Raw genomic sequence first — 14,100 nt, 5'->3', positions numbered from 1 at the left:
TGGGGTTCTCGAGGGCCCAGGGCGGTCTCAGGGCGGGGTGTTTGCCTCAGGATCCCGGAGGATTCGGGGCACCGTGGTCGTGGCCCGCTGGCGTGGGCTCCCCAGGAACGGACGCCCTGGTTTTGCGTTTTCTGCGGCCTACACCGACTCTGGACTTGTGAATACAGCGAAATCTTAATGAATGAGTAACGCGACAGCAGAGTCGTCCGCGGGGTGGGGGCTACCAATCTCCCCACCCCGGCCCCGGCCCCGCCCCCGGTCTGCGAAGCCAGACCCCGGTCTGTGTTCCCAGCCTCCCCGCCCCCCAGAGGCTCCCCGGGTGTCTGATCCCTGCCTCCTGGGCTCCTACTCCCCCCCGCCCCCAGCCAGCCTCAACTGTCAACCTCTCTCTGATGCCTTGGCCATCGCTTTCTGTCTTCCCAACTGCTTCCCATCTGCTTAAAACCCTCCTGTCTCCATTCCCCGGACATCTCTCATTGCCTGTTCTGTTGGCTAATTTACCTGCCTGCCTCCCCGCCCAGCTTGTCCTCAGGATTTTGCCCTCCAGCCCTTGCTCTTCCTCCCTGAAGTCTCTCTTTTAAGGTCCCCTGACGGTTGCCTTGCATGGATTCCCCTGAAAAAACAGATATTTCCAGTCCCAACTTCTCTCTCAATGCCAGTCTGACATTTCCAATCAATTGTGAAATGCCCACCTGTGTGATTTCAGATGTGTCAAACCGGGCATTTCTGAAAATCAAAAACTCGTCTTCTCCCTGTAAGTAGACCTATCCTCACGCTGCCATGCCAGAGGGCAGCCTGCGCCCTGACTCCCCTGCAGACTGCAGAAAAAGGACTTGCTAAGTCCCAAGAACACAGGGCAGAGAAGACAAAGCCTGATCCAAGGCAGAGGGTTGCAATTAGCCCCACAAAGTGCATTAGGAACATCAAGGGGGGGCCGGTGGAGACAAGCCCTCTGGCGTCTGACAGACGAGAAAGTTGATAAGGGAGGTGCATCTAGACACTTACTACTGTAACTTCTGCTAACAGTGCGGCGACTCCCTCAGGTAACACATGTCGTGGTAGGCCTATGGACTTGTGACCATGTGCTGAGCACTATTCGAAGCGCTTAACTACGTATTAACTCAATTCCTACAACCCCACAAGGCGGGTGGGTAAACCAAGGCACAGGAAGCTGCTCACTAGCCTGTGGTCAAACAGTTAACGGTGGCAGAGTTGGGTTTGAACCCAGGTGGCCTGGCCCAGCATTTTTGTTCTTGACCATTAGCTGTTCTGCTTCTCCGTCACCTTCTCAGATCCTTTCAACAAGTCCTGTTGTTGTTACAGAAACTTCCTATGTTCTGAAGTTGAAAATAATTTTGAATCACGATTCTCTCAGTTATTAACTATAATGCCCTTTTTTGTGTTATCAGGAGGTTAGATAAATATGCCTCCTATGTCTCCGTGGCACTTGCACAGAAAGCCTCTGGGATAATCAGGACTCTGTGGCCACAGTCACCTGCTGAACTGCTGGACAGCCCCGCAGAGCTCTGCTGGTGCCCTTCCTCTCCCTCGGGTGCCCGTGAGTTCCCTCAGCCCCTCCCGTCGCCCTCACGCTTACGTGGCCGGATCCTCCTTGAAAATCCAATATTTAGGTAAGTCCAACCAATCCTTGGCTTCAGACAGACAACTATCCTTTCTTGAACTCCTTCCTCCCTCTAGGCAAAAATCGAGCAACTTCTTACATTTCTACAGGTCATTAACGTTTACAAAGTGCTATACTTTTTAGTATCAGCAGTATTCCCAACAACTTTGTGGTGTGGGGTTAACATAGGATTACAGGTTTGCTCCTCCCCAAAATCACGTGGCTCTAAGTGGCAAACAGGATGGGACCCCACTGGCCTGTAAATGCAATCATTATATATAGACAGTATATGGAGGGGACAGAACTGTTTAAAATGGTAATAATAATATAAAGTCAATATACGTGATGTTGGTTTTACACAGAACAGTTGAAGCCTACTTGGTCACGTAGAACAGAAGAGGAACCGTTCTTTGAAAGAAACCCAAAACAGGACTCTTGACAAAGAGCAAATACATTAACATGTGTGTCAGAAAAGAAATGTGAGGTAATTTTGTAAATCTTATCAGTAAAAAACTGACAGGCCTTTCATATTTTTACTGTTCTCTCATGAATTTGGGATCATATTTGCCAAAAAAAACAATAAACACTTGCCATGGTGAAGAGTCCAAGGCCTCAAGTCCCCCCCCACCCCAGCTCTGCCCTGTACAAGCTGCATGTGCTGTGGTGGGTGAGTCAGCTCCACGGAGCCCTGGCCCCTCTTTGCCAAGTGGAGAAATCATGTCCACCCCCAAAGGATTGTTTACAGTGATTAGTTAAGGTATGTGCACAAAAGCATAAGGCATAAAGTAAGAGATGTTAATATGAGGGCTGACTTTAACATAATTTTATATGAAAACTTTATTGGGTCAGCACAAGGTAATGTACTTCATTGCCATGAAGTATATTAAATGTTAGATATCTTTTTTTTTAATGTTTATTTTTTGAGAGAGACAGAGGGTGAGCGAGGGAGGGACAGAGGGAGAGGGAGACACAGAATCCGAAGCAGGCTCCGGGCTGTGAGCTGTCAGCACAGGGCCCGATGCGGGGTTCGAACTCACAAGCTGTGAGATCATGACCTGAGCTGAAGTCGGACACTTAACTGACTGAGCCACCTAGGCGTCCCACTTTTTCTTTTTTTAATGTTTAGTTATATTAGGAGAGAGAGACAGAGACAGAGAGAGAGACAGAGAGAGGGAGTGGGGGAAGGGCAGAGAGAGAGGGAGATGCAGAATCCAAAGAAGGCTCCAGGCTCTGAGCTGTCAGCACAGAACTTGACACGGGGCTTGAACCCATGTACCGTGAAATCATGACCCGATCCGAAGTCGGACACTTAACTGATTGAACCAGCCAAGTGTATTAAATGCCAGATTTCTTACCAGAGATACTCGGCTCCCACGTGTGGCAATGAAATCATCCCTGCGAGCGCGTCGTCATGCACACTCTGAGTTCTTTGCTAGCTTTGTAAGGGACAAGAACCAGCACATGAACAGAAGAGACGTATGGAACACCCTCCGGTCATCGTGCGTCTATGGGTGTGACGTTGGGGGAGGGGCTGTGGGAAAACGAGGCCACTCGCAGGAGCTGCGCAGCCGGGAGGCGTGTCTGAACGCCCAAGCCCCGCGGTCCGGAGCCGCACAGCCGGGCGGAGGTGCCCAGCATCGCACACCACCTGCGTGGTGATGAGAATCATCGTCCTTCCCTTTGCACCTGCCCTTTGCCTGGCTCAGCGTGGCTTCCTGGGGACAGGTGTGTGTCCCGAAGCACTAAGAGGCTGCTGGTGTCTGGGGGCCCTTTTAGAGGAGATTCGGAAAAGCCACCTGCAGCGAAGGCAGGTCACCAATTCTTGAGCTGATTTCCACCGTGTATGAAGATGTCTGGTGACTCGGGCTCCTCAGAGGGTGAGCCTCGTGGCGGAAGTAAGCCTTGGCTGTGGCGAAGGACCCTCAAGGGTGCCCTGCGGTGCTTTCCGGCGACTTCCCCCGGTCGGGGTCCGTCACGGCAACAGGCTGTCTTCCATGCCTGTTGTGCGGAATTGGTCTTCTCTGTTGTACTTTCTTGTTGCTGTGATTGTCACAGATGAAAAGTACGTTTTGCAGCAGAATCTGTGCCTGGGGAATGTGACCAAACTTCTTGCCTAAAAGGAGCCTTTGTGTGGGTGTTCGTACTTCGCCTTGCGTAGCTGTGCGGTATGAGTGTTAGGACCCTGCCCGTCCGTGAACACTTCTGATCCACTGCCCACAGGCCGGTGGCTTGGCGCAAGCCTGCTGTGCGGTCACCTTTCGCTCACTGAGTCACCATCACGGGACCTTGACCACCTACCTGCCCCTCCCGTGCACCTCGTCGCAGTGCTTGGTGATGGGGCTGCCGTTTGCTGTTCCGGACCGGCCCGGCCACACCTTCGCACAGCGGGACGTGTCCGCCCTGCGGTGCGGAGCCGCCTCCTTCCTCCCGCGCTCGCCCACAGTGTTTGCCCTACGAGTTCCTTCTTTCAAGGAACGGTCGGTTAGGTTCGTCTTTCGGAGTCCGGGGCTGTTACGGCACCGGTGGCCGGCAGAGGCCTGGCTTAACCCGACGGCCCAAGGACTCTGCAGCAACTCACTACTCATCCTCATCCGGAGAACATCTGGTTCCGTGCCACAACTTCCCAGCTAGAAGTCACTTGTTCACACGTTTCAGATACGAAATGTAAAAACCAAGACCCTTATTAGGATGCGCTACGGCACAGCGATCGTGGCCCATTGTGTCGGAGTCTCGAAAACGGCCACAGGGTATGTCTGGGGATACCCAGGAGCCCCCATCCTGTGTGGGAGCGGCATTCCCAAACTTTTGGGGAACGCGGACTGACAAGGCTGGTAAAGCTGCAGACCGTGCGTGAATGCGGGGAGAGTCAGAATGCCTTCTCGGCCTTTCTGATGGAGGCCGAGGGAGCCAGAAGGGAGCACAGATTCAAGATGCGGCTGCCACAACCCGGTGTTAGAAACACATTTGCCCACAGTGTCAACCCCACACGTCAGCAGCACCGCTTTGTAGTGAGGTATGTATTGTCATCTGTCGTCTTGGTCTTGGCCACAATTCGCCTCCCTGTGGAAGTGATGTGCTGTAAGAGAATCCGAAAAACCAAAACGCGGAGCCCCACCAGACTCCAGGCGGTGGACCAGACCTGGACGACGAGTGGAAATACTTTGTGATGCCCCAGTGTGAATAATAGGACACGAGTCACAGAGGATTGTGTCTTTCCCCCTGTACGCATCCGCTGCTTGCCTGAGGCAATGGAGATCATGTGTTGCTTGTGACCACCCAGTGGTTCAGATCCAGCCCCTATGACCTCTGGGGGGCTCTCCACGCTGGTGTGAGAATGACAGCACCTGTAAGTAGGGTGTGAGCTGACGGAAAGCAGTGTGCTGTGACCACAGCCCAGGACACACGTTACAGGTGACCAGAGGCAATTGTTCGAATTTCTCAGCAAGGCCCCTGGTGCAGCCAGCCGGTCCAGCTAACGTCACCCTCCTGAGACCCAGGTCTCGAGGGTTGTTCCCACCCCGTGCGTGCTCCCCAGTGGAGCCCGAAGGCCAGCCTGCGGCCAGCGCCCCTGACTCCTTGCAGTCAGGAACCTCCTTCTGAGCACCAGGGGAGCTTCGGCTTTGACCTGTGAGGCTCTCCTACCACCAGGCTACGCAGCCTCCTTGCGACAACAGAATCACTGTGGATGACGTCCACTCACCCACAACTGAAACTCGCGCTACCAAGAAGAGCCGCGGGGCTTGGTGGCTGGCCAGTAGACTGCATAAATACAAGACTCCACGTGGCTCGGCTTCACGCCAAATGTCAGAAAGGGAAGGCCAGTGTGCCCCCCAACTCTTGGGCTTGGGGAGTGTGCACGGAGTGAGACCAAGAGGGCAATGAGTGAAGGCGGTGTGGAACAGGACGGTCTTTCCCTTCTGTGTGACTCCTGCCAAGACCCACACGGTGGATGGCGAGTCCCCGAGGGTGGAGCGCATGGGAACCACCTCTCAGCCGGATGCGGGGCTGATGTCCCTTCCACCCTCCAAAGGAGAGCCAGATGGCCACATTCATTCCTCTTGCTATACTCTTGCTCCAGGTCAGCACGAGGGGCCGCGAATGCCGCTCACTTGTGTGGGGAGGTGGGCGCCCTTGGCCACCGGGTGAGTGGAAACTGTCCTCGGATCAGCTGTGGCCACGGCCACACTAGGATCCCACCCTCGCCCACACTTTTGACGGGGCGACTTTTGATTGCTGCATTAGGCAACGCTTTGTGGTAAACATCAGGGTTGTCACCAGGAAGTGTGCCACATTATGCTTATGACTTTAAACAACCCAGTTTTCAAATCTACTTTGGAATCTGAGTGAACGTGAACTAGTCCACGTCTCCAAGGTGAGCCGGTGCCAAACACTTCTCCGGGTTGGAGACACTTCCCAAGCTTCCCTGTGGGCCTGTTCTTTGGACTCTTGTCAGCAGCTCCCCCAACTCTGCTAATGAGGTTTCTGATATTGTTGGACTGTTCCAGAACATTCCATCTCAGAAACGCTGGCAAGCCTCCTGGCACCGAGAAAGATGCTGCTTGTGAGTGACTGTCAGCCTCGGCTCTGCATCTGGAGAACCTGGTTATCTTGGGCTCTGTCCCCCTAAAAACCCTCCAGACTCTTTTCTGCAGCCACCTCGAATCTCATTCCACCCAGTGCTCACTGCACAGAAATCAGACTCTGAACTTGCCAGGCTCCTGAGTCTGGGTGGAGTCTGGAGATGGGTCGGGTCTGGGTTTCCCATTCTGCAGAGCCCGCCGGACTAGCCTCGCCTCGCCCAGGCAGTGCTGCACCCCGAAGCCTCTTCCAGGCCTGGCGCCCTCCCCCAGCTCCCCCATCCTACGGCAGGTGCTGCCCGGCAGAGTTGTGGCTGCCGGGGACGGAGCAGGGGGACATGAGCCGGCACCCAGGCGGCTGCTCCCAGAAGCTGGCAGAAGCATGCTGCTGCCCATGTAGACGCCTCCTGGCATGGAAGGGCTGGGCCAGCGCCGGAGATGGGAGTTCACGCCTCTGTGCGGGTGCTTAACCTTTCCTGCCTGTTGACTTAGGAGCAAAGCCAGTCAGGAAATAGGCCCAAGAGCCAGAGGGCACCCAGCCCACGTCAACTCAGTACCGACGGAGCACCCATTGTGCTCACCCCTGACATCCTACGCTGCGCAAATGTCCCCAGCAGCAGGGGATTTGGGCCACAGAGTGAAAACCCGCAGCGGTGTGAATCTGTGTTCTCCACATCTCATACCTGCCAATACCTATATTTTCAGAATAGATTTTTGAAGAGCAAACAACCGTGTATCACAGAGTAAGATGTACACCCCAACCCAAGGATCTTAAAGCAAACACGGTGAGTGAAATAAGGAAGTTACAGGCAGGGCACGAAGGGCAGTCTCCAGAAGAGGGGGCTCAGGTGGGGTGAGACCTGGGCGAGGGGTCCCAGACACCTCCCAGCACGGTTCCTGGCAGCAGCTGGGCTGTGACGATTGTGCTCTCACTGGCTGGTCTCACACGGCTGCGTTTTAGTTCTGATGTCCAGGCCACCTCCTACCAAAACTGGAGCAGAGGTGGTTTTATATATATATATATATATATATATATATATATATATATTTTTTTTTTTTTTTTTTTTTTTTTTTTTTAGTTTATTTTGAGACAGAGAGAAAGGGTGCACAAGTTGGGGAGGGGCAGAGAGAGAGAGAGTATCCCAAGCAGGCTCCACGCTGTCAGCACAGAGCCCAACGTGGGGACTGAAACACGAACTGTGAGATCATGAGCTGAGCAAAAATCAAGATTCCGACACTCAACCAACTGAGCCCCCTGGCGCTCCCCCCTTTTACTTTCTAGAGAAGCAGTTACCAGATCACTCAGAATTTGATGTGGCTTGCATTATATCCCTGCGGGACAGCATGGGCCCAGATCCTTCAGGCCAGGACTCCTAGGGACCTCTGGTTGACTTCTGCCTCCCTCCTGGCCCCACCCCTGCCTAGGCTCCTCCTGGTCCAGGAGCACTGGTGAGTGTCCTGCCCTGGCCTGCCCAGGCCCTGTCCACCTGCCCTCCTTGCACTGATTGCACACAGTACTGTGGTGGTTTGGGCGCCATCTGCCTGGTACCCACTGGCTCCTTGAAGGACGGACAGTAGCTGATTCACAGGCCCAGCTCTGTGTTTGTGTCAATCAACCAACCTTCACTGCCGGGAGGAGGGAGGTAACAGGGACCTGACTGTGAAGACTGGGCACCTGAGTAACTTGCTTTTTCCGACAGTCCTCATTTATATCAGTGCTCACAGTTGTGACAGCTGGGCAGTCATTGGATGTGAATGGGCAGGTCCTCACTAGATTCTTTCCGAGGGCTCCCCTCTGGGTACCATGCCTGCAAGGTTGCAGGTGCCAGCACTCAGCCTGCGGCCCTAGTGCCTGGTGAGCGTCCGGGGCAGACACTTGGGCCTCGCTGGCTGTGGTGCACTGGGAAGCTAAGTGTGCTTGCTGGGGACGGGGGGGGGGGGGGCGGGAGGGGGGTGCGGGGCGGACATGGACGAGGTCCTAGTAGCTCTGTTATGTGTCAGGGGCGGAGCTGTGGGGATGGAGGGCCATCTGCCATCTTGTAACCCTGCGACCACCCCGCACACCTGACTGTGGGTCACTCAGACCCCTGTTCCTTCTCCCCCCTTGCCCACCTGGGACTGTCGAAGCACCTGCGCCCATGTGCACCGTGCACATGACATTGGAGTTTGTTCTTGGTCTTTCTGTGCATCTGTTCATCTGAGGTTCTGACTCCGAGGCCAGGAGGCCAGGAGGCCAGGAGCTGGGGCTGGAACGAGACACCGCTCCCCACCCCTCCCCCTCGGCAGCTGCAGAGCCTTGGTGAATTGTTTGCTTCACTGAACCTCAATGTTCTCTTCGAGAAACTGGAGATAATGAAAGCACGTACTGAGGCAGGAAGAAAACTGTCCCCAAAGACATCCATGTCCTAGTCCTCTGAACCCGTGAGTGGTACCTTCTGTCATGGAAAGGGATGTGATTATGGGCATGGAGCCTTGAGATGGGGAGAGTGCTCTCGATCATCTGGTCCCCTTCTAATTGTGCCCGTTCTTAAAAGTGGGGACTCTTTCCCCACTGTGTCACAGAGACATGTGGCCACAGAGGGAGGGTCTGAGAAATGACACGCCGCTATCTTAGAAGATGGAGGAAGGGACGTGAGCCAAGGAATGTGGAAGCTTCTAGAAGCTAGAGAAGTCAAGGAACAAATCCCCCAAGTCAGCTTAAAAATCCGGAGCAATGTCTGTGCTTTGTATTTCAGTATACCTCACAGTAGCTAGAATGGTGCTGGAGCCATAAACTAATAAAATTTAGAGATTTAGAACTGGAAAGGATCTCTCCAATGATTTTGTTCTACCACGATAAGCAATGTGTTGATCACAGATGGATGGCTGGTGGAGAGATAGATGGGTAAGTGGATGAGTGCTTGCGTAGATAGATGGATGGGTGCGTGGGTGGATGAGTGGATGGACGAAATAGCTAGCAGCCTAAAATGAGGTTTTGAGATATTTGTGGGATTTCTAAATGATTTCAATCCTTTCATCAGAGTTCAACCTGTCTCTTTTCCTCTCTTTGTAAGCCATACATAATAGAAAAGTTGACTGAGTTAACTCTAACCTGAGTTAAATATTGATCCTTGAGAACTCCGTGTTGAATAAGACCAAAACATCTATGGTCATTTACATGTAACACTCAGATATCATGTATCCTTCAGGTTCATTAAATGCATCAGAATGCACTAGACCCCAAAAGGGGAGGTAAAGAGTGAGGAGGTTTCCAGGTTTCTGGAGACGCACAGATTCACCTATAATTCATCTGTCACGTGGAACATTGGCGACAGAAGGGAGAGGTTGAGAAACTTTGGGTGGTTCAGGATTTATTCATAGGTTTGGCACACTAGAAGACATGATGATCAAAAATATGGCCCTTAAAATACAAATGCCATGGGTTCTCAAAATAGTGGAAATGGAATCATTAATATTGAACCACAAGAGAACCAAACAAACCGATTCTCCTAATTTCTGTTACTTCTGTGAGTTGTTACTACTCCTCTGGCCTTGCCCCCATTCCTAAATTGGATCTTTCATGACCTCAGATCAAGTCTGTCACTGTGAACACTACTGTCTTCAGAAAGCAGTCCAGGCTGCAGGCCTCCCACAAGGCAGTCACCGAGGACAGGGGCCTCCTTGTAGCCCTGCTACAGACTTGTCGCTGGCACAGCCCCCTCCCAACAGATGTTGGTCGAGTTCATGAACTAATCAGTTACATATTGTTATTTAGCCAGTTTCCATCTTCGCATTGGGACAGACCTCAAGCCCAGAGATGGTATGAGACTTGACACAGCTAGTTAATGGCAAACCACAGCTGGAATCCATGTCTGTTCATAACTATGTCAACACTTTTCCACCTTAAGATACTCCAGAGAGGGGGCTCGTCCTCTCCTGTGGAATGAGGCCAGGGCCCCGTGGGGTCTCATTGGACCATAAGGCTTCCTGTTCCCAAGTATTGGAGGAGTCTCTGGTTTATTAAAATCATCGGAGTCATTCAAGTTCCTGTTCCATTTATAGCCCAGCCATCAGATGAGCTGTGGTGGCCCTATTTCTGTCCCAGGCTCTTGGTGTCAGGGCTGGCTCCTTTGGGGTCATGGAACAGGATTTCCATTCCAGACTTGCACCACATAGCCCCAAGGATGGATGGCAGGTGGCTCAGAGCTAAAGTTTCCAACTGAGACGCATCCATTCAACACGTGTTTATTTCATACTAACATGCTGGGCACTGCTGTAGGCTCTGGGGCACAGAAGTGAGCAAATCAGAAGCTCACACAATGGAATACTACACAGCCATGGAAAAGAATAAAATCTTGCCATTAGAAAGAACATGGATAGAGCTAGAGGGTGTTAGGCTAAGTGAAGTAAGTCAGACAGAGAAGGAAAAATACCCCATGATTCCACTTATATCTGGAATCTAACAAACAAAGCAAGACAAAATGAAAAACAGAAAGAAGCCCATAAATACAGAGAACAAATAGGGGTCTGCCAGAGAAGAGAGGGTTAGGAAATAGACGAACTAGGTGAAGGAGATTAAGAGGTGCGAACATCCACTTATAAAATAAGTAAGTCAGGGGATGAAAAGTACATAGCACAGGGAATATCGTAGGGAAAAAAAATCCTGCAACTTTAATGAATTCATTTATCAGTGCTAATAGTTTTTTGGTGGAATCTTTAGGGTTTTCAATATGGAGTATCGTGTCACCTGCAAAGAGTGAAAGTTTTGCTCCTTCCTTGCTGATGTGAATGCCTTAATTTCTCCATCTTGTCTGACTGCCGTGGCTGGGATTTCCACTACCACATTGAATAAAAGTGGTGAAAGTGGACATCCCTGTCTCGTTCCTGATCTCAGCGGAGAAGCTCTCAGCTTTTCACCACTGAGGATGATGTTAGCTGTGGGGTTGTCATACATGGCCTTTATTATATTCCGTCTATACTTTGTTGAGACTATTTATCATGAATGGATGTTGACTTTAAAGTTTTCGCTCTGTAACCATGGAGTACGATTTTAGTTGCAGATTGTTCACATATGGGTCACGTTAAGAAAGTTTCCTTCTATTCCCAGTTTATTGAGTGTTTCCATCATGAAAGGGCATTGAATTTTCTTAAATTCTTTTTCTGCATCCATTAAGATGATTATATGTTTTTTCACCTCCATTCTATTAATGTATCATATTCCACTGATTAATCTTCATATGTTGAACCATTCTTGCAATCCAGGAATAAATGCTTCTTGGTAATGGTGTGTGATCTTTCTAATATGGGGCTGAATTCAGTGTGCTAGTATTTTGTCGAGTTTTGCATCAATATTCATAAGGGATGGTGGTCTATGGCTTTCTTGCAATGTCTATGTCTGGTTTGGGTATCATGGTAATTTGATAACTTAATTTTTTAAATCCTTGCCTTTTAAAATAAATTCCGAGGATGGGGTGAATATACCTTTCTACATAATTAAATTTGGTATATTCTAGAACAGGTGCAGTTGCCTGCCTAAATGTACTTACTAAAAAATATTTCCCATTCCTAGTTTTGTAACACCTGAGAATATCACTTCAATTATTTCGAGGGGTTTTAACATATCTTTCAAAAGTTTTCAAAACAAAGTTATACTTAATTCAGCTTAATTAAAGAAGTCCTTTTTGGGGTGTAATATTGCAAAAATTATACGATAAAGATAGATATCAAATTTCAAATTTCCTTTTGAGAAAATTGCTTCCCCTAAAACATTTCCTTTCATGGTTTTAAAGACACGTGTCATACATTTTGACACTTAAACCAAATCTGAATACTTAGTTTACTTCAACCATTATGCAGAGCTATTCCTTTTCTAAGAGGGTAAATTGCTTCTATTACACAGTTGCAAAATACCTGGAAAAAAAGTAATTTGCACCTCCATTCCTCTCTAAAGTGTATTCCTTTTGCATGTCTATGAACTTCATATAAATTTATAAAATTTTATAGCATTTTCTGATATTAATATAGCCAGCCACATTAGCTCTTTTGAAATTAGATTTTTCATGGTGGGTCTTTTTCTGTCCTTTTACTTTCAATCTGTCTATGTCTTTAAGTTTAAAACATGCTGATGTAGATAGAAGATAGTTAGATTTGGTTTTCTCCCAGTCTAATGATTCTATTCGAATATTCAGACTATTTCTAGCTAATGTAATTCCTGATAAAGCTGGGTTTAAGTCTGCCATCTTGCTCTTTGTTTCCATTTGTTCTTTATTCTCTCTTTCCTCCCTTCTTTCCATTAATAAGTAACTGTTGGTATTTCATTTATTGTTTCTATTGGCTTTTTAGCTGTCTTTTTTTTTTTAATATCTTTTAATGGTAATTCTAGTGATTACAATACACACCTTCAGTTCATCACAGTCTACCTTAAGTTAATGTTATAAAACTTCATATTCATTGTAAGAAACAATATAATATTCATTTATTCCTTAGCACATCGCGTTGTTTTACTTTTATGTGCATCATAACCCCCCAATATGCCATCATCACCATTATCATAATCATCATCATCATCATCACTATTTCTTTATTTTTAAAAAATCTTGTAGTATTTTATTTGAATAAACCCATTATAATGGCCTGAAACAAAATGATCAGCACAAAAGGAAATTACAGCGTCACTATATTTATACAAGAGGGAGCAGCAAGGGGCACATTTGTAAGTGCCTATAACACTGTTCAATCGATCCACGTTAAATACCATAAAAGTAAGTAGTCAGAATGCAGCGTCATATACATACCATTGAAAAGGAAAGGGGAACATTTACAGAGTTAAGCTTTTGTATAACATGTGAGTTTTGATCTGCTATGTTTAAGTTAGCAAAAAGCCTTACAGTTTGTGTGAAATGGTCGTGTGCCCTCATCTCACCCACCACTAGATCAAGACACTGAAACTGAGAAGAGTTCCTTCCTTATTTACAGCTTTATTCTTGACATCCCTTTTTGAGACCAAAACGATTGTGGAGCTGACTCGTACCTGGAGTAATTACAAAATACCACGGTCATAACAACAAGAGCCAAAAGAAGTATCTTCCATCGTTTTACCTTTCAACTGCTGAGGTCACCTACGACACAGTGCAAGAAAGCACAATTGTGCATTCACGAGTTGACTGTACCAACCTCTGTAAAAATTTAGGAATGAGCACATCCGAGTAAATGGCTACTTCTTTATCTCACAGAGTAAAATCAAGCATTTTCTATTTTAAAATTATTTCTGTGTAAAACAAAGACAGAACTCTTGGAGGTCAAACAAGGAAAACAGATAGCAAGTGGAATGCACTGTTAAGTCATGAAACAAAGAAGAATCTGCAGTAGAAGTCAGGCAGTATAATCCACAACCTTTTTAGGGGAGTACTTATTCCCAGCAACCATCACATCTCTGGTAAGATCTCATTTAAAAAAAAAAAGTCACAAGTTCTAAAAAGTTAATAATCCACTCTCTGAAATCAGATATAAAACTATGACCAACAGAAGATACACAGAGTGAACGGTTTTACTAAAAGCTGTTGACATTTCCATCAGCAGTAACCATAGGGAGCTGGCTGGTTGTAACCACAGTGTCTGTATCCGTGGGGGTAGTAAGTTTCATGTCTATACTGCAGGTAACTGTTACCCCAGGATTGTCCATGCCGCTGATTGGATCGGGTGTCAGTTTGCCACCCCCACTGGTTTGACCTCTAAACAGTCTATTACCTTGCAACTGATCGCCTCTGTGTCTCTGGCTCCCAGCAGCTCGGCTGTTCTACTCCTCAACAATTGGAAGGAGACCCAGGAGGGCTCTTCAGGTATTCATGGTACTCTTTGCCATCTTCTGTGAATGTACTGGCAAATGTCTCTTCAAAATTTGGAACAGCTTCAGAAGGGTCTGTA

General features: G+C 48.6%; 1 long non-coding RNA gene across 2 annotated transcripts; it reads left to right on the top strand.

The window, feature by feature from the left end:
- Positions 1–305: 305 nt before the first annotated feature.
- LOC122223794 lies at positions 306–8,996 on the top strand. Of its 2 annotated transcripts, none has more exons than XR_006204482.1 (5): positions 306–1,043; positions 1,410–1,631; positions 2,980–6,983; positions 7,481–7,647; positions 8,485–8,996. It is a non-coding gene; the product is annotated as an uncharacterized LOC122223794 (long non-coding RNA). The 2 variants fall into 2 exon arrangements; XR_006204481.1 differs by having other exon boundaries at positions 8,326–8,996.
- The last annotated feature ends 5,104 nt before the right edge of the window (positions 8,997–14,100 follow it).

This window comes from Panthera leo, chromosome B4 (assembly GCF_018350215.1).
Source record: "Panthera leo isolate Ple1 chromosome B4, P.leo_Ple1_pat1.1, whole genome shotgun sequence".
Lineage (NCBI taxonomy): Eukaryota > Metazoa > Chordata > Mammalia > Carnivora > Felidae > Panthera > Panthera leo.
Note: the sequence above shows the minus strand (reverse complement) of the source record. Positions and strands in the feature narration are given on the sequence as shown.